The following is a 21,876-nucleotide window of genomic DNA, read 5'->3' on the forward strand; positions in this document are numbered from 1 at the left end:
AGCGAGGCTCCATGTCCCCGAAGCCTCGTCTCGTAGGAGCCCTGACACCCCACCGTGTTCTCCTAGGCTGAGGACGGCCGAGCGCCCCGAGTTACCGGAGAGGAAGGGAGGAGAGAAGGAGACGGGAGCGTCTGAGCTGTTAGAAGCCTCCTGGCAGCCACCGAAAGCGAGAGCCGCTGTGAGTCCCTGGCCCTCGGGGCCTCGTCCCCGGCTTGTGTGTCCTGGTGCCTCCCTGCCCCTCCGTCTCCTTTTTCCCCACGCTTTCTCTGGCCCGTTCTTTTCCCTGCCATTAGTTTCCTCTCTGTGTCTGTATGTGCTGCTCTGTCTCTTTCCTTCCTCCCTCCCTTCGCCGTCTCTCTCTCTGTGCCTTTGTCGTGCTCGGCGTTGCCGGCTTTCTTCATTCCGTACGGCGCTGTTCCCGTCCTCGTTCACGTTCTGAGCCTTTGTGCTGCCCCCCGCCCCGTTTTTTTTCTCTCTTTTTATTTTCTTTTTTCCTGTCCTCCGTCTCTCCGCGGGGCTCCTCATTCCTCTCTTTCTTCCTCCAAGCCCCTGTGTTCCCCGCGGTCTCTCGCTCTGCCATCGTTTTTGCCTGTTGCCCTCTCTCTTGCTTCCCGTTGATAGGAGGAACAAAAATCTTGTAGAAAGCCCTTGGCATAAGGCAGCAAGACCAGGCCTAACGGAACAGAAACCTAACAGAGAAACACTAGCTCTGTAGGGACTGGAGGTGGGGAAAGCGGGATGTCCTTGGCTCGCAGGCTGGGAAAATGGGACGTTCCACTAAATGGAGAAGGAGCTACTTGAGTAGCAGCACAAAATGGCAGCGGGCGTGCTCAAGACATGAGGTCGAGGAGCCGACACCGGGGCAGGGGGCACCGGGCTGCAGGGGCACCGGGGACTGCTGGAGACCCTTGATGGACACTGGCATACCAGAGATGGACTGCCAGCGAAGGGTGGGGTTATGGAAAGAACTTCTGTTTAATGCACTAACTAAGCGGTAGAAGCAAATGAATATGCAATAGGTGTATGTAAAGAATACCAAGAAGCGTGAATCACACGTACGCTCAAATACAGGGGCCATCCTCTGAGCGTGCGGTGCGCTGTATTGAAATTGCCCGCCGTTTAACACTTTCAGAACAGTGTTAGAGAGTCTTTTTTGCCGACTTTTTGGTATCTCTCCGCGTCCCGTGGTTCCTCGCCGTGTCCCCGTGTCCCGCTCCCTGCCCGTGGTCGCGTTCCTCTCTGTCCCGTTGACCGTGCCGGGTTTTTTTCCTCCGTCTCCGCGCCGCTGCCGCCGCGCCGATTTGTTTCTTTCTGTGCCCTGTTCCTGGTGCTCTTCCGGCCTCTTTTCCTCTGTCCCCCCCGCTGCTTTGATCTCTGCCTTGTTTTTTCAGAGCCCTGTCCCTTTTTTCTCTTCTCGCTTTTGAAGAGAAGCTGCCAAGTTAACGTATACTGCGATGAAGTTGTAGAAGGTGTACCCGTCATTAACCAGTTGACATGAGGTAAATGCTTTCTGACCGCCTGCACGATGAGGGGATATTTTTCACCTTTTAGATCCTTCTGCACGACAAGAGGGAGATGGAACGTTAAGTAACACGTTGTTTAGAAGCTGAGAGCTTAGTTTATATTTGACTAATAATTAACAGATGTATTGTCAGCGAGAAACTAAACGATTATAACTAACATCGTCAAATGAAATAAAGAACGTGGCTTAGCAGTGCTGCTGACTCTGCCGTCCCGTTTCTTTCCCCGTTTCAGGCGGTGAGCCAGCCGGAGGACCCGCTCCGTCCGGCCGCAGGGCCCGTGGAGCCGAGGACTCTCTTGGCGCACCCCGGGGATGTCTCTGGAGAGACTCCTCGTCTCGGTCGGATCGCCGCGGGGACGGACGAGGACCTCTGGTGAGAAGTCTTTCTTCTCTGAAATTTGGGACCGGTCACGTGCTCGGGAACTGTCCGTAAGTCGTGGTACGGAATTTCGGCAGGATAGCGTGGACGGGGTTGCGAGCACCTTAGAGGTATACAGTAGTTGCTGTGGAGTTGTTTGTGCGGCCAGCTTTTGGTGTTGGTTGTTCCCGTGCTCCGTTGTGGTGCAAAGCTGGCTCTGTATGTAGCCGTGAAGTGTACCGTAGTTGGGTTTAATTCTTGGATGTGCCTTGGTTCTGACTATGCACTTGAACACCAAAAACTACAGCAGGAGCTGCTGTGGCTTTAACTTGCAAGGAGTGTGAGCGTTGTGGAGCCATCTGTGTTGCAGAGTGTCCTAATTGCGGTGCTGAGTGTTAGAGAGATTTGAGCTGGGTACCGGAATTGTTTTGTTTTGGAGACGGTGGGATAAACTTGGAGTACAACTTGTGAGGGCGGTGTGTCGTGGGTAGGTTTGAGTATTATCTGTGGAGTACTGCTGTAGGTGTTAATAGTTATTTGCTCGTATTTGTTACAAGATGAGCCGTGTCGTTCCGTGTGACGCATAATGGGAGGACGGCGTAGTAGTGGTATTCTGAAAAAGAGCCCGTTAGGGTGTATTTTAGCTCACAGGAAAGAGATTGAGGAACCACCTGGTGATAATGTGAATAGAGCAACCTTGATGAAATCTTGTGAGCAGAGGCCATTGTATAAATTGGACAAGGAAGGAAAGGCTGTGCGCAAAGCGCGGTGCTGCACCCGGGCGCCCCAATGCCGTGCCGCAGCGCGCCTCAGTGCTGCCGCCCTGTGGCGAAACTCGGGTACTGCAGCGCACGGCCGGGGGCAGAGGCGCTGTTCGCCCCGCAGGGCTCGCGGCCAGGTATCTGTGTGTCAGTGTCCGTCCCCATTTGTGTAAAAACGACATCCCTGCCTCGGTGGCTCCTTAGAACGTTTAAAGATGTAAATATTGCTACCACTAACATTGTCGATCCGGCTTCTTTCCTCAGTGTAAAGCAAAGGAGCGCGGTTTGTTGTTTCCTTTTAAAGGCGGCTGTTGGAAGCCGCGCGGGCAAAGGGCGTGGGGGTCCCGGCAGGGTGGCGAGAAGGCGAGTGAGGGTGCAGAGCGGGCCAATCAGATCTCTCGGGAGGGCTGGAAGGCGGAGCGCTGATAGGCGGGGAGAATGGCAATTGATGTGCGCAGGCAGCCAATCAGATTGCCAGAGGGGCGGGCGTTGAGGCCTCAGTACTGCGCATGCCCAAATTGCGCAGTCCTCAGTCAGGTCTGACCCTGTGGCGGGCACCTGGGCGCGGAGCGCGGGAAGGAGCATCCAATAGGAGGACGGCGCGCTGGGGTGAAAAGCAGCCAATCAGAGCGCACCGACTCAATCCTGTTTGAACAGCTGCCTCCCTGGCAAGCGCGTCCGTGGTGTCTCGGGGCGGGCACCGGGAGTTAACGGGGAAACGGGGGTCGAGGCGAGGGAGGGGAGGCTGCGGAGCGCTCATTTTGGCCTCTCCTTCCCCTTGCCCTGCCTCTCCGTCCCTTTTGCCTCTCTCTCCCTCTCTCTGTGTCACCTTGTCTTGCTCCCTGTCCCTATCTTTCTCTGACAAGCTGACCTGCTCCTTGCCCTCCTTTTGTATGGAATCACAGGCTCATTCTGCTTGGAGAAGACATGTGCAATTTTCTAATGACTTGACGGTTTAGAGAAACGGCCTGGAAGAGATCATTCCTTTGTCTTTTTTTGGTGTGTGGTTTTTTTTTTTTCCCCACGTGGGGAAAAAAATAAAAAAAAAAAAAAAAAAAGAAGAGGCAAATTCAGTGCCTCTGCGGAGAAGCTGGCGACCAGTTTTAGTTAAGAACGCACACCCCGTTGGCGAACGGGTCCCGCGGCAGTTCCACGTATTGCAGGTAAAAGAAGGAAGTTTGATCTGCCATAGAGGAACAGCCGCCTCTTTCCCTCCTTAGGGTCGAGCGTTGCCCTTGTCTTTGTTCACATGAATTTATGGGCACGCTGGAAATAGCCTTTAAGATTTATATGTAGAGTTTAATCTAAGTGGTAAGTGGCATGGGCATAGTTAATTTTTGAACACCTTGCTGCCAGTTGAAATGTAAGGGATGAAATGTGATGGGAAGTAATAAGTAAATTTGGGTTTGACTTCTAGGGTGTTTTTTTCCCCATTAGTGTAAATCAATGGCACCGTTGTCCTGTGGCTCAATCTCCGTTCTGTTCCGTGGAGTCTTCAATTTAGGATGTTCAGGTAAGAAAGTTTGTCCTTCCAAAGAATGACCAGCCATTGGTAGGACAGAGAGAGGCTTTTAAGTGCATGATCAGAATTTAAGCCAAATTCCACTTGACGTTGCTGCTGTTGGTTTTGGCTTTCACTGGTTTCCCCACAGCTCCCTAGTGTTTGGGAGCTCGGAGTGGGCATTTTTTTCCCCCAGGGAGAGGCTATGCTTAAGAATGAATTTGTTTCCTTAGAGGAGTGAGAGTCCGTTTGTGTAACACAAAGAGAAACCCCAGCCTAGTCGAGTTCTGAGTGTGTGTCTGTGAGATGGCTGCTTTACTTTTATGAGTTCACACCTGTGCAGTTGTAATGCCAAAGAGCAATGCAAGATAGGAGGGTTTTTTCCGCTGTGGGGGGGGATGCATAAAACCAGAGCTAAGGTGCGGTTGCAGGCTTGGTGGTGTGGCGAGTGGGGCGCCGCTTCAGTGGGAGCTCGGGGTGAGGCCCAGCGGGTTCTGTGTCCTGTACGCGTGGCTTTCGTGCCGCGGCTCTCTGTGTGCGTTTTTGTTTTGTTGTGTTTGTTTTTTGTTTATTTTTCTGCGGGATTCCCGCGAAACGCGGCGCAACCGCTCGGCCCGGGCTGCCGCGGCGGTCTCAGTGCTGCCGTCCTGTGGGCAAAGCGCGGTGCTGCACCCGGGCGCCCCAATGCCGTGCCGCAGCGCGCCTCAGTGCTGCCGCCCTGTGGCGAAACTCGGGTACTGCAGCGCACGGCCGGGGGCAGAGGCGCTGTTCGCCCCGCAGGGCTCGCGGCCAGGTATCTGTGTGTCAGTGTCCGTCCCCATTTGTGTAAAAACGACATCCCTCCCTCGGTGGCTCCTTAGAACGTTTAAAGATGTAAATATTTCTACCACTAACGTTGTCGATCCGGCTTCTTTCCTCAGTGGATCCGTTTTGCAGTCGGTGACCCACGATTGCTTGGAAACAGCAGAAGCTGTTCGCTCCGGCGGAGCGGATTGAAAGGACCAGCCGCTGGAGGATGCTGAAGACTCCTGGGTCGCTGATGGAAGCAGCTTTGCATAAAGCAAGGGGTACGTGAACATGGGCATGCAGTGACGACTGCCCAGCAGGTAACGGAAGCTAAACCTTTACCTCCAACGCCCGACAAAAATAACGCCAAGAAATGCCACTGAAAAAAACACAGTCAGGGAGGGTTTTTTTAAAATTTCCTTTAGTTCCCCCCCCCTCTCCCCCGCCCTGCTGCGTTTAGTGCAGTGAATGACCCATTGGGAGATGACTGTGGATCTGGCTGTTGAAGGGTGTCTGAAGGAGAAGGAGATGTGTGTAGGGCAGGATTGGTTGTGGGGGTGAGTGTAACTGGTTTGGCTGTGGGGTTGTAAATTCTTTTTGGAGGCTTCCTAGTTTCTGGTGTCATCTGTGGGGTGAAGCGTCTTTCTGTGTGCAGGTTTGAAAGGTGCGACGTACGGAGCTCCATCATTTGCCACCAGAACTCCAAATCACAGAGACAACGTTGCTGTGCAGCTGCTAAGGACAGTGTGTGTCTCAGGTAGAGTAACGTCCTTTGTGCTCTGTGTGTGTGTTCCTCCCTTGAAACGAAGGTGCGCTGCCCGGAGTTTCACGTTCCGTGTGGTACCTGCTGGGCTGAGTCTCCTCCCTACGCTCGGCCGTTTTAGCCACGTCTCTGCTCCAGCCCAGTTCGGGAGCAGAGTGGGTCATCACTGACTGCAGGGCGGTTGCACCTTCTTCAAGCTGCTAACACAGGAGGATGAATTTGGCTTTCTGCTCACATCACACATTCAGATACTGGGCAAGTTGTGTATCTCCTTCAAAAAAGAAACACTGTCAAGGGGCTGACAGAGCGTGAGTTTCACAACACAACAAACCAACTCTGCTAGGCTTACATCGTTTTGGTAGTGCATAGCATGTTTCACTTAATCCCGTCATTGCAGGTCCCTTCTAGAGCCTCCATTGTCAAATCTTGCTGGTTATTCACCCAATTTCCTTTCCTAACTGTCTTCCCTTTTCCCTTAGCGTCTTGAGAAGCTTGATCCTGGGGTGTCTGGGGGTTGCCAGCTGACAAAATGACATTGCTGTGGCCTTGCTGAGAACAGGTGTCCCTGTGAGCCACCTCCCGGGAGCAGAGCTGAAGTTGAAAGGCGGCCTGAAAGCCCCGGTGAGAGTTTTCGTTAAAGAAACCGGAGATGATGGGGTTGACGCTGCTATTGAAAAAGGCCAGCCGGTGAGCAAAGGGATAGATATAAATGTGAAAGAACTGCAACTGGACATCTGAAAGGTTGACATAGTCAGAAAGCATCATCAGAGTCCACAAGGGAAGCCAGGAGAGGGTGAAAAGCAAAACCACAATAATGAGCATTTTGATTACTCTTTGTTTCTTCTTTGACGTGCTGTGCCATCGCTCCTGGCTGTGCTTTCCCACCGTGGGCATCGCAGTGTTGAAGAGAGCAATGCTTATCCTGGCGTACATGATAACAGTGAGCGACAGGGGAGCCAGATAGATGTTCGCAAAGAGACCTGTTGTGTAGATCTTTCTCATTCCTGGGTCAGGCCAGTCCTCTCGGCACCAGTATACGGGGCGGGTTTCGTTGCCGTAGCCGAGGATCACCCTGAAATGTTTCTCTTCTTGTACGTGCAGCATGACGGCAGAAGGACACGTGATTGCGATGGCCAGAATCCAAGTGACGGCTATGATGATGACTGCAGTTGAAACAGTCAGCTTCTGCTCGAACGGATGAACGATGCAGCGAAACCTGCAGCAAAGATATCCGGCGACGTACGTAGAGAAGCTGTTTAAGGAACGCTCACTCAAACAGGCAAGCATACGTTCACTTCTTCAATTGCATGCTTTTTAAACAGATTAAACATGATACTCCAGTTGTTGGAAGCTGTGCTGTTGCTGGAAAAGTTACCATCGTGCGTTGCAAAGGGCCTCAGAAGGGAAACACTGATCAGGAAACTGGAAATAAGTTAGCAGATGCCAGTGTGAAACCAGCCACCGAAAGGACAGAGACCGATACAAAAGCCACATCTCTGATCCCAGGTGGCTGTCTCCTCCAGCCAACATCAGGAAACCGCAACAAAGAGGGTAAGAAATTAATAGGAGATTTATAGCCGAATTAGAATTAGGGTCCAAAGAAGCTGTCACTGGTGACGGGAGAGCAGTGGTACCTCGCAGCGCAAGGAGCTGATGCGCTCTATTAAGATTAGGTGAAAAGGTAAGAGTGAATTTATAAACTGTTTGCGAAGGAGTGACCCAGCAATGTGAAATGTGTCTAGAAAACCATCATCTTAATACTGTATACAGGGTATAAATAAGAACAATTGGACGAGGGAAATGTCCCAGGACAACACTGGCAAATAGGGTTCTCCAAGCTGCCTAGAAAAGAGGGGTATGGCTATTGGGTGGCACTCACAGCAGCTCCCTTCTCAGGTTGGCCAGGAGCATTCCCGTGCCGGGGGGCGGCTGCCGGCCTGTGGGCCGGGGGCTGCGGCTGTTTGGGGCGCTGCCCCCGCTTTGTTTTCCTAGGGGAGCCCCCCCCTGCTTTTTGGGGGTTGTGGTACGTGCACGTGTAAATGACACAATGAGAGTAAATGACACAATGAGCTGCCTGTCGGGGCCGTTTCCCTCGTGTCGCGTGACGGTGTCACTTGTGGCGCCCCAGCGTGAGCAGGGGCCGGCGATGCGGGTGGGGGATGCGGGGGTCAAAAGGGAGTCCCCCTGAAAAGAGGGGGTCACAGTCCAAACGTGCCTGAAAATTCCCGGGGGAGGAGAACACGTGTTCGACCTGTAAACACGAGTGTGGGAATTGCAAACAGAGAAATCTGTCCTTGGTATTTATATATTGCAGGATGGCATTCACGTGTATATCAAATGCTTTTATATCAACGCCCTTTTCTACTCTATTATATAAAGGATTTTTAGAATGTAAAAAATTCCTGTTGATGGTTTTAAAAATACCAATATCTTGTCTATATGTAAATTAAAAAATGAAGGACTCGAAAATGAGAAAAAATTATATAGAAAGCAATTTAAAATAGAGAAAAGTGTGAGTAGGTAGAGCTACCTGTAATGACTGTGCGTTACATAATCTAAACGGATATTAAATATCATCTCTATGTATTCACTCATACCCGTGTACGTATTTTTTTAGTAAGTGCAAATAGATATCTCCGTCTAAACCTATGTAATTGTAAATATGTCAAAATCTGTAGATCTGGAAAGATCCTGAAGCAACGCGGGGCCGTGGGCCCGACGTCCGCTTCCTGCGGCAGGCAAGAGAGCGAGCCCCTCTCTCCGGGTGGCGAAGGCTCCCTCTGCGCGGCGTGCGGCGGGCCGGGGGCCAACGTGCGCGGCAGGGTCCGTGCGCGTATCCTGGAGCGGGACGGCTGCCTGGCGAGCGAGCCAGCGAGGCTCCATGTCCCCGAAGCCTCGTCTCGTAGGAGCCCTGACACCCCACCGTGTTCTCCTAGGCTGAGGACGGCCGAGCGCCCCGAGTTACCGGAGAGGAAGGGAGGAGAGAAGGAGACGGGAGCGTCTGAGCTGTTAGAAGCCTCCTGGCAGCCACCGAAAGCGAGAGCCGCTGTGAGTCCCTGGCCCTCGGGGCCTCGTCCCCGGCTTGTGTGTCCTGGTGCCTCCCTGCCCCTCCGTCTCCTTTTTCCCCACGCTTTCTCTGGCCCGTTCTTTTCCCTGCCATTAGTTTCCTCTCTGTGTCTGTATGTGCTGCTCTGTCTCTTTCCTTCCTCCCTCCCTTCGCCGTCTCTCTCTCTGTGCCTTTGTCGTGCTCGGCGTTGCCGGCTTTCTTCATTCCGTACGGCGCTGTTCCCGTCCTCGTTCACGTTCTGAGCCTTTGTGCTGCCCCCCGCCCCGTTTTTTTTCTCTCTTTTTATTTTCTTTTTTCCTGTCCTCCGTCTCTCCGCGGGGCTCCTCATTCCTCTCTTTCTTCCTCCAAGCCCCTGTGTTCCCCGCGGTCTCTCGCTCTGCCATCGTTTTTGCCTGTTGCCCTCTCTCTTGCTTCCCGTTGATAGGAGGAACAAAAATCTTGTAGAAAGCCCTTGGCATAAGGCAGCAAGACCAGGCCTAACGGAACAGAAACCTAACAGAGAAACACTAGCTCTGTAGGGACTGGAGGTGGGGCAAAGCGGGATGTCCTTGGCTCGCAGGCTGGGAAAATGGGACGTTCCACTAAATGGAGAAGGAGCTACTTGAGTAGCAGCACAAAATGGCAGCGGGCGTGCTCAAGACATGAGGTCGAGGAGCCGACACCGGGGCAGGGGGCACCGGGCTGCAGGGGCACCGGGGACTGCTGGAGACCCTTGATGGACACTGGCATACCAGAGATGGACTGCCAGCGAAGGGTGGGGTTATGGAAAGAACTTCTGTTTAATGCACTAACTAAGCGGTAGAAGCAAATGAATATGCAATAGGTGTATGTAAAGAATACCAAGAAGCGTGAATCACACGTACGCTCAAATACAGGGGCCATCCTCTGAGCGTGCGGTGCGCTGTATTGAAATTGCCCGCCGTTTAACACTTTCAGAACAGTGTTAGAGAGTCTTTTTTGCCGACTTTTTGGTATCTCTCCGCGTCCCGTGGTTCCTCGCCGTGTCCCCGTGTCCCGCTCCCTGCCCGTGGTCGCGTTCCTCTCTGTCCCGTTGACCGTGCCGGGTTTTTTTCCTCCGTCTCCGCGCCGCTGCCGCCGCGCCGATTTGTTTCTTTCTGTGCCCTGTTCCTGGTGCTCTTCCGGCCTCTTTTCCTCTGTCCCCCCCGCTGCTTTGATCTCTGCCTTGTTTTTTCAGAGCCCTGTCCCTTTTTTCTCTTCTCGCTTTTGAAGAGAAGCTGCCAAGTTAACGTATACTGCGATGAAGTTGTAGAAGGTGTACCCGTCATTAACCAGTTGACATGAGGTAAATGCTTTCTGACCGCCTGCACGATGAGGGGATATTTTTCACCTTTTAGATCCTTCTGCACGACAAGAGGGAGATGGAACGTTAAGTAACACGTTGTTTAGAAGCTGAGAGCTTAGTTTATATTTGACTAATAATTAACAGATGTATTGTCAGCGAGAAACTAAACGATTATAACTAACATCGTCAAATGAAATAAAGAACGTGGCTTAGCAGTGCTGCTGACTCTGCCGTCCCGTTTCTTTCCCCGTTTCAGGCGGTGAGCCAGCCGGAGGACCCGCTCTGTCCGGCCGCAGGGCCCGTGGAGCCGAGGACTCTCTTGGCGCACCCCGGGGATGTCTCTGGAGAGACTCCTCGTCTCGGTCGGATCGCCGCGGGGACGGACGAGGACCTCTGGTGAGAAGTCTTTCTTCTCTGAAATTTGGGACCGGTCACGTGCTCGGGAACTGTCCGTAAGTCGTGGTACGGAATTTCGGCAGGATAGCGTGGACGGGGTTGCGAGCACCTTAGAGGTATACAGTAGTTGCTGTGGAGTTGTTTGTGCGGCCAGCTTTTGGTGTTGGTTGTTCCCGTGCTCCGTTGTGGTGCAAAGCTGGCTCTGTATGTAGCTGTGAAGAGTACCGTAGTTGGGTTTAATTCTTGGATGTGCCTTGGTTCTGACTATGCACTTGAACACCAAAAACTACAGCAGGAGCTGCTGTGGCTTTAACTTGCAAGGAGTGTGAGCGTTGTGGAGCCATCTGTGTTGCAGAGTGTCCTAATTGCGGTGCTGAGTGTTAGAGAGATTTGAGCTGGGTACCGGAATTGTTTTGTTTTGGAGACGGTGGGATAAACTTGGAGTACAACTTGTGAGGGCGGTGTGTCGTGGGTAGGTTTGAGTATTATCTGTGGAGTACTGCTGTAGGTGTTAATAGTTATTTGCTCGTATTTGTTACAAGATGAGCCGTGTCGTTCCGTGTGACGCATAATGGGAGGACGGCGTAGTAGCGGTATTCTGAAAAAGAGCCCGTTAGGGTGTATTTTAGCTCACAGGAAAGAGATTGAGGAACCACCTGGTGATAATGTGAATAGAGCAACCTTGATGAAATCTTGTGAGCAGAGGCCATTGTATAAATTGGACAAGGAAGGAAAGCCTGTGCGCAAAGCGCGGTGCTGCACCCGGGCGCCCCAATGCCGTGCCGCAGCGCGCCTCAGTGCTGCCGCCCTGTGGCGAAACTCGGGTACTGCAGCGCACGGCCGGGGGCAGAGGCGCTGTTCGCCCCGCAGGGCTCGCGGCCAGGTATCTGTGTGTCAGTGTCCGTCCCCATTTGTGTAAAAACGACATCCCTGCCTCGGTGGCTCCTTAGAACGTTTAAAGATGTAAATATTGCTACCACTAACATTGTCGATCCGGCTTCTTTCCTCAGTGTAAAGCAAAGGAGCGCGGTTTGTTGTTTCCTTTTAAAGGCGGCTGTTGGAAGCCGCGCGGGCAAAGGGCGTGGGGGTCCCGGCAGGGTGGCGAGAAGGCGAGTGAGGATGCAGAGCGGGCCAATCAGATCTCTCGGGAGGGCTGGAAGGCGGAGCGCTGATAGGCGGGGAGAATGGCAATTGATGTGCGCAGGCAGCCAATCAGATTGCCAGAGGGGCGGGCGTTGAGGCCTCAGTACTGCGCATGCCCAAATTGCGCAGTCCTCAGTCAGGTCTGACCCTGTGGCGGGCACCTGGGCGCGGAGCGCGGGAAGGAGCATCCAATAGGAGGACGGCGCGCTGGGGTGAAAAGCAGCCAATCAGAGCGCACCGACTCAATCCTGTTTGAACAGCTGCCTCCCTGGCAAGCGCGTCCGTGGTGTCTCGGGGCGGGCACCGGGAGTTAACGGGGAAACGGGGGTCGAGGCGAGGGAGGGGAGGCTGCGGAGCGCTCATTTTGGCCTCTCCTTCCCCTTGCCCTGCCTCTCCGTCCCTTTTGCCTCTCTCTCCCTCTCTCTGTGTCACCTTGTCTTGCTCCCTGTCCCTATCTTTCTCTGACAAGCTGACCTGCTCCTTGCCCTCCTTTTGTATGGAATCACAGGCTCATTCTGCTTGGAGAAGACATGTGCAATTTTCTAATGACTTGACGGTTTAGAGAAACGGCCTGGAAGAGATCATTCCTTTGTCTTTTTTTGGTGTGTGGTTTTTTTTTTTTTCCCCACGTGGGGAAAAAAATAAAAAAAAAAAAAAGAAGAGGCAAATTCAGTGCCTCTGCGGAGAAGCTGGCGACCAGTTTTAGTTAAGAACGCACACCCCGTTGGCGAACGGGTCCCGCGGCAGTTCCACGTATTGCAGGTAAAAGAAGGAAGTTTGATCTGCCATAGAGGAACAGCCGCCTCTTTCCCTCCTTAGGGTCGAGCGTTGCCCTTGTCTTTGTTCACATGAATTTATGGGCACGCTGGAAATAGCCTTTAAGATTTATATGTAGAGTTTAATCTAAGTGGTAAGTGGCATGGGCATAGTTAATTTTTGAACACCTTGCTGCCAGTTGAAATGTAAGGGATGAAATGTGATGGGAAGTAATAAGTAAATTTGGGTTTGACTTCTAGGGTGTTTTTTTCCCCATTAGTGTAAATCAATGGCACCGTTGTCCTGTGGCTCAATCTCCGTTCTGTTCCGTGGAGTCTTCAATTTAGGATGTTCAGGTAAGAAAGTTTGTCCTTCCAAAGAATGACCAGCCATTGGTAGGACAGAGAGAGGCTTTTAAGTGCATGATCAGAATTTAAGCCAAATTCCACTTGACGTTGCTGCTGTTGGTTTTGGCTTTCACTGGTTTCCCCACAGCTCCCTAGTGTTTGGGAGCTCGGAGTGGGCATTTTTTTCCCCCAGGGAGAGGCTATGCTTAAGAATGAATTTGTTTCCTTAGAGGAGTGAGAGTCCGTTTGTGTAACACAAAGAGAAACCCCAGCCTAGTCGAGTTCTGAGTGTGTGTCTGTGAGATGGCTGCTTTACTTTTATGAGTTCACACCTGTGCAGTTGTAATGCCAAAGAGCAATGCAAGATAGGAGGGTTTTTTCCGCTGTGGGGGGGGATGCATAAAACCAGAGCTAAGGTGCGGTTGCAGGCTTGGTGGTGTGGCGAGTGGGGCGCCGCTTCAGTGGGAGCTCGGGGTGAGGCCCAGCGGGTTCTGTGTCCTGTACGCGTGGCTTTCGTGCCGCGGCTCTCTGTGTGCGTTTTTGTTTTGTTGTGTTTGTTTTTTGTTTATTTTTCTGCGGGATTCCCGCGAAACGCGGCGCAACCGCTCGGCCCGGGCTGCCGCGGCGGTCTCAGTGCTGCCGTCCTGTGGGCAAAGCGCGGTGCTGCACCCGGGCGCCCCAATGCCGTGCCGCAGCGCGCCTCAGTGCTGCCGCCCTGTGGCGAAACTCGGGTACTGCAGCGCACGGCCGGGGGCAGAGGCGCTGTTCGCCCCGCAGGGCTCGCGGCCAGGTATCTGTGTGTCAGTGTCCGTCCCCATTTGTGTAAAAACGACATCCCTGCCTCGGTGGCTCCTTAGAACGTTTAAAGATGTAAATATTGCTACCACTAACATTGTCGATCCGGCTTCTTTCCTCAGTGTAAAGCAAAGGAGCGCGGTTTGTTGTTTCCTTTTAAAGGCGGCTGTTGGAAGCCGCGCGGGCAAAGGGCGTGGGGGTCCCGGCAGGGTGGCGAGAAGGCGAGTGAGGATGCAGAGCGGGCCAATCAGATCTCTCGGGAGGGCTGGAAGGCGGAGCGCTGATAGGCGGGGAGAATGGCAATTGATGTGCGCAGGCAGCCAATCAGATTGCCAGAGGGGCGGGCGTTGAGGCCTCAGTACTGCGCATGCCCAAATTGCGCAGTCCTCAGTCAGGTCTGACCCTGTGGCGGGCACCTGGGCGCGGAGCGCGGGAAGGAGCATCCAATAGGAGGACGGCGCGCTGGGGTGAAAAGCAGCCAATCAGAGCGCACCGACTCAATCCTGTTTGAACAGCTGCCTCCCTGGCAAGCGCGTCCGTGGTGTCTCGGGGCGGGCACCGGGAGTTAACGGGGAAACGGGGGTCGAGGCGAGGGAGGGGAGGCTGCGGAGCGCTCATTTTGGCCTCTCCTTCCCCTTGCCCTGCCTCTCCGTCCCTTTTGCCTCTCTCTCCCTCTCTCTGTGTCACCTTGTCTTGCTCCCTGTCCCTATCTTTCTCTGACAAGCTGACCTGCTCCTTGCCCTCCTTTTGTATGGAATCACAGGCTCATTCTGCTTGGAGAAGACATGTGCAATTTTCTAATGACTTGACGGTTTAGAGAAACGGCCTGGAAGAGATCATTCCTTTGTCTTTTTTTGGTGTGTGGTTTTTTTTTTTTCCCCACGTGGGGAAAAAAATAAAAAAAAAAAAAAAAAGAAGAGGCAAATTCAGTGCCTCTGCGGAGAAGCTGGCGACCAGTTTTAGTTAAGAACGCACACCCCGTTGGCGAACGGGTCCCGCGGCAGTTCCACGTATTGCAGGTAAAAGAAGGAAGTTTGATCTGCCATAGAGGAACAGCCGCCTCTTTCCCTCCTTAGGGTCGAGCGTTGCCCTTGTCTTTGTTCACATGAATTTATGGGCACGCTGGAAATAGCCTTTAAGATTTATATGTAGAGTTTAATCTAAGTGGTAAGTGGCATGGGCATAGTTAATTTTTGAACACCTTGCTGCCAGTTGAAATGTAAGGGATGAAATGTGATGGGAAGTAATAAGTAAATTTGGGTTTGACTTCTAGGGTGTTTTTTTCCCCATTAGTGTAAATCAATGGCACCGTTGTCCTGTGGCTCAATCTCCGTTCTGTTCCGTGGAGTCTTCAATTTAGGATGTTCAGGTAAGAAAGTTTGTCCTTCCAAAGAATGACCAGCCATTGGTAGGACAGAGAGAGGCTTTTAAGTGCATGATCAGAATTTAAGCCAAATTCCACTTGACGTTGCTGCTGTTGGTTTTGGCTTTCACTGGTTTCCCCACAGCTCCCTAGTGTTTGGGAGCTCGGAGTGGGCATTTTTTTCCCCCAGGGAGAGGCTATGCTTAAGAATGAATTTGTTTCCTTAGAGGAGTGAGAGTCCGTTTGTGTAACACAAAGAGAAACCCCAGCCTAGTCGAGTTCTGAGTGTGTGTCTGTGAGATGGCTGCTTTACTTTTATGAGTTCACACCTGTGCAGTTGTAATGCCAAAGAGCAATGCAAGATAGGAGGGTTTTTTCCGCTGTGGGGGGGGATGCATAAAACCAGAGCTAAGGTGCGGTTGCAGGCTTGGTGGTGTGGCGAGTGGGGCGCCGCTTCAGTGGGAGCTCGGGGTGAGGCCCAGCGGGTTCTGTGTCCTGTACGCGTGGCTTTCGTGCCGCGGCTCTCTGTGTGCGTTTTTGTTTTGTTGTGTTTGTTTTTTGTTTATTTTTCTGCGGGATTCCCGCGAAACGCGGCGCAACCGCTCGGCCCGGGCTGCCGCGGCGGTCTCAGTGCTGCCGTCCTGTGGGCAAAGCGCGGTGCTGCACCCGGGCGCCCCAATGCCGTGCCGCAGCGCGCCTCAGTGCTGCCGCCCTGTGGCGAAACTCGGGTACTGCAGCGCACGGCCGGGGGCAGAGGCGCTGTTCGCCCCGCAGGGCTCGCGGCCAGGTATCTGTGTGTCAGTGTCCGTCCCCATTTGTGTAAAAACGACATCCCTGCCTCGGTGGCTCCTTAGAACGTTTAAAGATGTAAATATTTCTACCACTAACGTTGTCGATCCGGCTTCTTTCCTCAGTGGATCCGTTTTGCAGTCGGTGACCCACGATTGCTTGGAAACAGCAGAAGCTGTTCGCTCCGGCGGAGCGGATTGAAAGGACCAGCCGCTGGAGGATGCTGAAGACTCCTGGGTCGCTGATGGAAGCAGCTTTGCATAAAGCAAGGGGTACGTGAACCTGGGCATGCAGTGACGACTGCCCAGCAGGTAACGGAAGCTAAACCTTTACCTCCAACGCCCGACAAAAATAACGCCAAGAAATGCCACTGAAAAAAACACAGTCAGGGAGGGTTTTTTTAAAATTTCCTTTAGTTCCCCCCCCCTCTCCCCCGCCCTGCTGCGTTTAGTGCAGTGAATGACCCATTGGGAGATGACTGTGGATCTGGCTGTTGAAGGGTGTCTGAAGGAGAAGGAGATGTGTGTAGGGCAGGATTGGTTGTGGGGGTGAGTGTAACTGGTTTGGCTGTGGGGTTGTAAATTCTTTTTGGAGGCTTCCATGTTTCTGGTGTCACCTGTGGGGTGAAGCGTCTTTCTGTGTGCAGGTTTGATAGGTGCGACGTACGGAGCTCCATCATTTGCCACCAGAACTCCAAATCACAGAGACAACGTTGCTGTGCAGCTGCTAAGGACAGTGTGTGTCTCAGGTAGAGTAACGTCCTTTGTGCTCTTTGTGTGTTTCTCCCTTGAAAGAAGGTGCGCTGCTCGATGTTCCACGTTCCGTGCGATCCCTGCTGGGCTGAGTCTCCTCCCCACGCTCGCGGTCGGTTCCCTCGCGCTGCCGCAGCCTCGGCAGCACCGTGGGGCTCGTTGGACGCGTTGTTGGCGGAGCCGGCACCGACAAACTCTGGACACGTTGAGGCGCCATGGTGGGTTTTCCTGGAAATTCCAAGGTCCTTGTGTTTTATTATTTTAACTACTTACTTACTGTAAGACATTTAGAATTAAAACTTAAGAGTAACCAGAAGAGTCTTTGGGAGTAAATAATGCCTATAATCTACTCTAGCTGTTACTCAAAATTCTGCAGACAGTAATAATCCCAAATTTATATAGTAAAATTTAAAAGAGTGAATATAAATACTGGAGCACTAATTGGAAGTAATACCTGTAGAGAAAAAATCTCTAGTTTATATCTATAATAAAAAATAATGTGTGCTAGTTAATTCGCCTGGTCGTAATGTAATGATAAAAATGTTGAAGTGTAAATGAAATTATTTAGGCGTGATCAATAAGTAAATTTAATTTCAGCTATTACTTGGTGAACTAGGCAGCAATTATTCCCAATCTGTATGATAGTTTAAAAAACACATTGTTTGGAATTCCTTTTAAATGATAAAGGCAGAAAACTAAATTGGAGTCATTAGTAGCTACATTTGAGGAACCGTTATAAAATAAACTGCAGACACGAATGACTGCATAGGAAACCAAGTAAGGAAGCTTTAGATTTTAAACAGCATTGGAAAGTAATCGGGAGTGTTTAGTATTTAAATTACAACAGAGCCCTGAGATTGGAGGCAACAACGCTCAGAACCAAACAGAGTCAAAACGTTACATTTTTTTTTTTCCAAAGAGAGGTAAAAAGGAACCACTAGATAGTGGCTGTTTATAAATGGAGGTATTAAAAAGTTCCCAGGCAGTAATGATTCCCAACAGAACATGAGAAGATATTTAGATGTAAAATAAAATTAGAAAACAGTGTTATGACTGTCTAAATTTAACTACAGCTTTTTTGGGGTTGTGTGAAAACATGATCGGTATTAATTACCTTTGAGTTAAAATAAAAAGACAGCAACCTCCATCTGATTACCAACAGTTAATTTTAATGTTTCAGTGTGTTGTCCAGTCTGGCTTCTCCCTCCAAGGGCGTGGTCTGAGAAAACCACACCCCAAGTCCACCCCGTCCAAGCTCCGCCCCTGCCAGTCTGTGCCCTCCCCCAGGGGCGTGTCCCTTACAGACCCCTCCCCTTCTGTCGCACCCCCCCACAGCAGCACAGTGCACCGAAGCCCCGCCCCCAGCTCCACCCCTCCCTTTCTAAGCCACGCCCCCTTCGGGCGTGTCCCATGCTGACCCCACCACGAGAGGCTTCTCCTACGGGGGCGTGACACACGGAGGCTCCACCCCCTGCTCTCTTTTCCCAGGCGGCCTCCCCGTGGGCGTATCCTCCCCGTTCCCGCCCCTCAGCATTAACCCCCCCCCCGTAGGTGAGGCCACTGTTCAGCTGCACCCCCCCCCCCCCCCCCCTGCCCCGCAATACGTGACCCCTAAGTAACCCCACAGCAACCCTATGGCTGTCGTACAGGTACCGCTGTAGCAGCCCTGTACCTGCCCCCTAAGAGCCCCAGACGTGCCTCTCACGAGCCCCCACTTAAGTGCCCACAGGTACGGCCACAGCCGCCCCATCCCGCCCCACGGCCGCCGCTGCGGGACCCCCGGAGCCCCCGGTTCCGCACCCGCCCCGCAGCCCCGCAGCACGCGGTCTCGCGCCCCCGGTGCCCGTGAAGCCACGTCCTGGCCGCGGCCGGAGGAGCCGCCGCTTTTCCGCCCCCCACATTCCCCGATCCCTGCTGCTGCTGCTGCTTGAGGAGCCGCCGCTTTTCCGCCCCCCACATTCCCCGATCCCTGCTGCTGCTGCTGCTGCCGCCTGAGGAGCCGCCGCTTTTCCGCCCCCCACATCCCCCGATGGCTGCTGCCGCTGCCTGAGGAGCCGCCGCTTTTCCGCCCCCCACATCCAACGATGGCTGCTGCCGCTGCCTGAGGAGCCGCCGCTTTTCCGCCCCCCACATCCCCCGATCGCTGCTGCCGCTGCCTGAGGAGCCGCCGCTTTTCCGCCCCCCACATCCCCCGATCGCTGCTGCCGCTGCCTGAGGAGCCGCCGCTTTTCCGCCCCCCACATCCCCCGATCGCTGCTGCCGCTGCCTGAGGAGCCGCCGCTTTTCCGCCCATTACATCCCCCGATGGCTGCTGCCGCTGCCTGAGGAGCCGCCGCTTTTCCGCCCCCCACATCCCCCGATCGCTGCTGCCGCTGCCTGAGGAGCCGCTGCTTTTCCGCCCATTACATCCCCCGATGGCTGCTGCCGCTGCCTGAGGAGCCGCCGCTTTTCCGCCCCCCACATCGCCCGATCGTTGCCGCTGCCCAAAGAGCAGCCGCTTTTTTTGCCCAGCCCCGACTCCCCCCCTTTCTCCTCAATCACTGCCGTCATGACACCTCCTCTTCCGCCATCTTGTTTCCCCTTTCCCGTCACATTCGCTGTTTTATACTGAGGGAGGGAGGAGGCGCTCGCTGATTGGCTAACGGTGTCAGCGGCGGAAGTCGCCCATTGGCTCATCCCCACGCGGGGTTCTCTCAGGGGATGGGAGAAAGGCGCTGATTGGTCACCGTATAGCTGAGGAGAGGAAGGCACTGATTGGTCACTACCTTCCCGCCGAAGTTCGGCTTCCCAGTGTCAGGCGCTGATTCGCTAGCGCACCTGAGGTAGAAAAGGCGCTGATTGGTCGCCGTTTTCCCGCCGACGTTCGCCCACAGCAACGAAGCGCTGATTGGGCAGCGCGGCTGAGGCGGGCGGTTCGCCCATTGGCCGGAGGGCGGGCGGGGGGCAGGACCGGGCGGGACTACGAGGCGATAAATAGGGCGGCGCAGAGCGCTCGCAGGGCCAGAAAGGTGGATGCGTCGGCGGCTGCTCGAGGTCCTCAGCGCTGACGAACCGGTTGAGCACCCCCCCCCCCCCCCCCCCCCCATTCGCCGTGGGACCCCGGGAGCGGCGGGAACGGCGGCCGGAATCAGTGAGCAGGCGGGCTGGGGCGGTCGTTACCGTGCGGTGTTAACCGGGGCTCGGCGGGTTCATGAGGGACCGCGGGCTGGGCTGTGCTGGGGGTTCTAAAGCCGCGGGTTTGTGACGGGGGGCGGGGATTAAGGCTCCCGCAGCCGCTTTAGCGGTTTAAATCGTGTTTAAAGCGGGAGGAGCCGGTCCGGGGATTTTCTCAGCAATCGGGGCTGGTTTGGGTCGAATTCGGCTTGTAAAAGGTTTTTTTAGGTATTTTTTTGGTTTTTTTGGGCGCCGATTTGTGCCAAAAGGCGCCTTTAAAATCCGTTTATTGACGGTGTGTCAGGAGAATTAAAGTTTAAACCTCGGGGGATCTGGGGCTTTTCCCTGGGATTTTGAGTCCAAATCAGGGTTTTTTTAGAGCCCGTATTTATTGAAATTATTATGTTTAGAGGTTTTATTTGGAACATCTCGGGCGGGTTGAGGCTCCTAGAATGTAATTGTTGATTTATTAATGTCACATCGCTGTGTTTGACTCCCGAGGGCGCTGAGCGGGTTCAGTGCGGATCCGGGGGGGGGAGGAGCCGTTTTGGGGCCGTTTGGGTCTAAATCGGCTTTTAAAAAGTTTATGTAATGCGGTTAAAGTTTGAGGAGCCGAATTGCGACTTCAAAGGTTTTTGAATCTACTTATTGATAAGAATTTATACAGTGGATTAATATTTAAAGACCGGGGGGCGATCTGGGGAGTCCAAATGCGGCTTTTTCCTTTAACCACTTGTTAATTTAAACTATTACATTGAAACGGGGCTTTCTGAGATTTTGAGTTCGTTTTTTTTTTTTTGAGCATTTTGGGCGGTTCTGAGGCTCCTAAAGCCGCTTAATTGTTTAAATTATTAATTTTGGAAACAATTTAAATAGTTTTTGAGATAAGTGTGTGAATTATTGTATTTAAAGTCGGGAGGGGCATTTCGTTGCTTTTTGAGGGGTTTTGGGGCTGAATTCACTTTACTGAACGTGTCCGGAGCTGGAGGTCCCAGATCTGGTGCTGATTTGGACCCCAAAAAAAGCTTTTAAAATCTATTTATGGATAATTTACTGAATTAATATTTAAGCGGGAACAAATTCGGCTTTTTTAACCCGCCGCCGTTTTGTCTCCCCCTCCGGTTCTCCCCTCACGCTGAGGGGGCCGAGGAGGCGCTCGCTGATTGGCCGGTGCCGTCTGGCGGGAAAGCCTCCACTGACTGCGCCCCGCGCGGCTGTCTCCGAGGTGAGAAAGGTGCTGATTGGTCGCTGCCTCTGAGGAGAGGAAGGTGCTGATTGGTCGCCGCCTCCCTAAACCCACTTAATTGTTTACATTGTATTTTAAAATTTATTTTTATTTTTAATTTAATTCAATTTACATTTAAATTCTTTAATTTAATTTAATATATTTCAATTTAATTTATTTATTAAATAATATATTAACATTAAATATATAAAATCAATATAGTAATATACTAATATAAATGATATTATTTGATGAATAGTAGAAATATATATAATATATAATCTGATATAATGAACTAATCAACTAATATTCATTGATATTACTTAATGTAATTAATATTTAATATATAATGACATATATAACATAATGTATTAATAATTATATTCATTATATAATATTAATGTCTATATTAATATATATAATTACTATGTAATGTATCTAATCTATTTTTACATATATATCTTATTATACAAAGCTGTGAGGGACCATATTTGGGTGGGTCTTTGAGATTTTTAAGGCTGTTTGGTCTCAAATTCAATTTACTTGATTTTGGGGCTGTTTTTAGGATTATTTGTTGTCAAGGAAGCTTTTAAGATCCATTTTTTGGCAAATAATTTGCCCACTAAGTTAAGATTGAAGCGGGGGGATTTGAGGCTGTTTGACAGGACTGTGACACAAATAACGGCCCTTTCCTTCCCTTTCCTCCTGCAGCTCCTGCTCAGAGAACAGCGAAGGCAGCCTGGCCGCTCCCCGCTCCGTCAGACCGCGCCCCCCCCGCCCCGCTCCGGCTGACCACGCCCCCCCCGCCCCGCTCCGGCTGACCGCGCCCCCCCCGCCCCGCTCCGGCTGACCGCGCCCCCCCCCCCCCCTCCGCTCCGGCTGACCGCGCCCCCCCCTGCTCCGGCTGACCGCGCCCACCCCCCCCCAACTCCGGCTGACCGCGCCCACCCCCCCCCCAACTCCGGCTGACTGCGCCCCTTCCCCCCGCCTCTGGCTGACCGCGCCCGCCCCCCCCCCCCGCCTGACTCTTCCTCCACTGCACACCATGGTGGGGAAGCGGAGGGGATCACAAGGGTCTATCGGGTGGTGTGGGTGT

General features: G+C 52.7%; 3 long non-coding RNA genes across 8 annotated transcripts; all 3 read left to right on the forward strand.

Annotated features, from left to right (window-relative positions):
• Nucleotides 1-1,759: 1,759 nt before the first annotated feature.
• Nucleotides 1,760-7,010, forward strand: LOC139827951 (uncharacterized). Of its 2 annotated transcripts, XR_011739093.1 has the most exons (5): nt 1,760-1,895; nt 4,079-4,154; nt 5,063-5,209; nt 5,584-5,685; nt 6,171-7,010. It is a non-coding gene; the product is annotated as an uncharacterized lncRNA (long non-coding RNA). The 2 variants fall into 2 exon arrangements; XR_011739094.1 differs by lacking the exon at nt 4,079-4,154 and having other exon boundaries at nt 6,171-7,008.
• Nucleotides 7,011-8,495: 1,485 nt separating this feature from the next.
• On the forward strand, nt 8,496-17,549 carry LOC139827880 (uncharacterized). Of its 5 annotated transcripts, none has more exons than XR_011739002.1 (5): nt 8,496-8,739; nt 9,954-10,061; nt 10,318-10,457; nt 15,776-15,922; nt 16,297-17,549. It is a non-coding gene; the product is annotated as an uncharacterized lncRNA (long non-coding RNA). The 5 variants fall into 5 exon arrangements; XR_011739004.1 differs by having other exon boundaries at nt 16,448-17,549; XR_011739000.1 differs by having other exon boundaries at nt 8,497-8,739; nt 16,445-17,549.
• Nucleotides 17,550-18,738: 1,189 nt separating this feature from the next.
• LOC136101277 (uncharacterized) lies at nt 18,739-21,635 on the forward strand. The gene is made up of 3 exons (XR_010651327.2): nt 18,739-19,532; nt 20,696-20,780; nt 21,492-21,635. It is a non-coding gene; the product is annotated as an uncharacterized lncRNA (long non-coding RNA).
• The last annotated feature ends 241 nt before the right edge of the window (nt 21,636-21,876 follow it).

This window comes from Patagioenas fasciata, chromosome 4 (genome assembly GCF_037038585.1).
Source record: "Patagioenas fasciata isolate bPatFas1 chromosome 4, bPatFas1.hap1, whole genome shotgun sequence".
NCBI lineage: Eukaryota > Metazoa > Chordata > Aves > Columbiformes > Columbidae > Patagioenas > Patagioenas fasciata.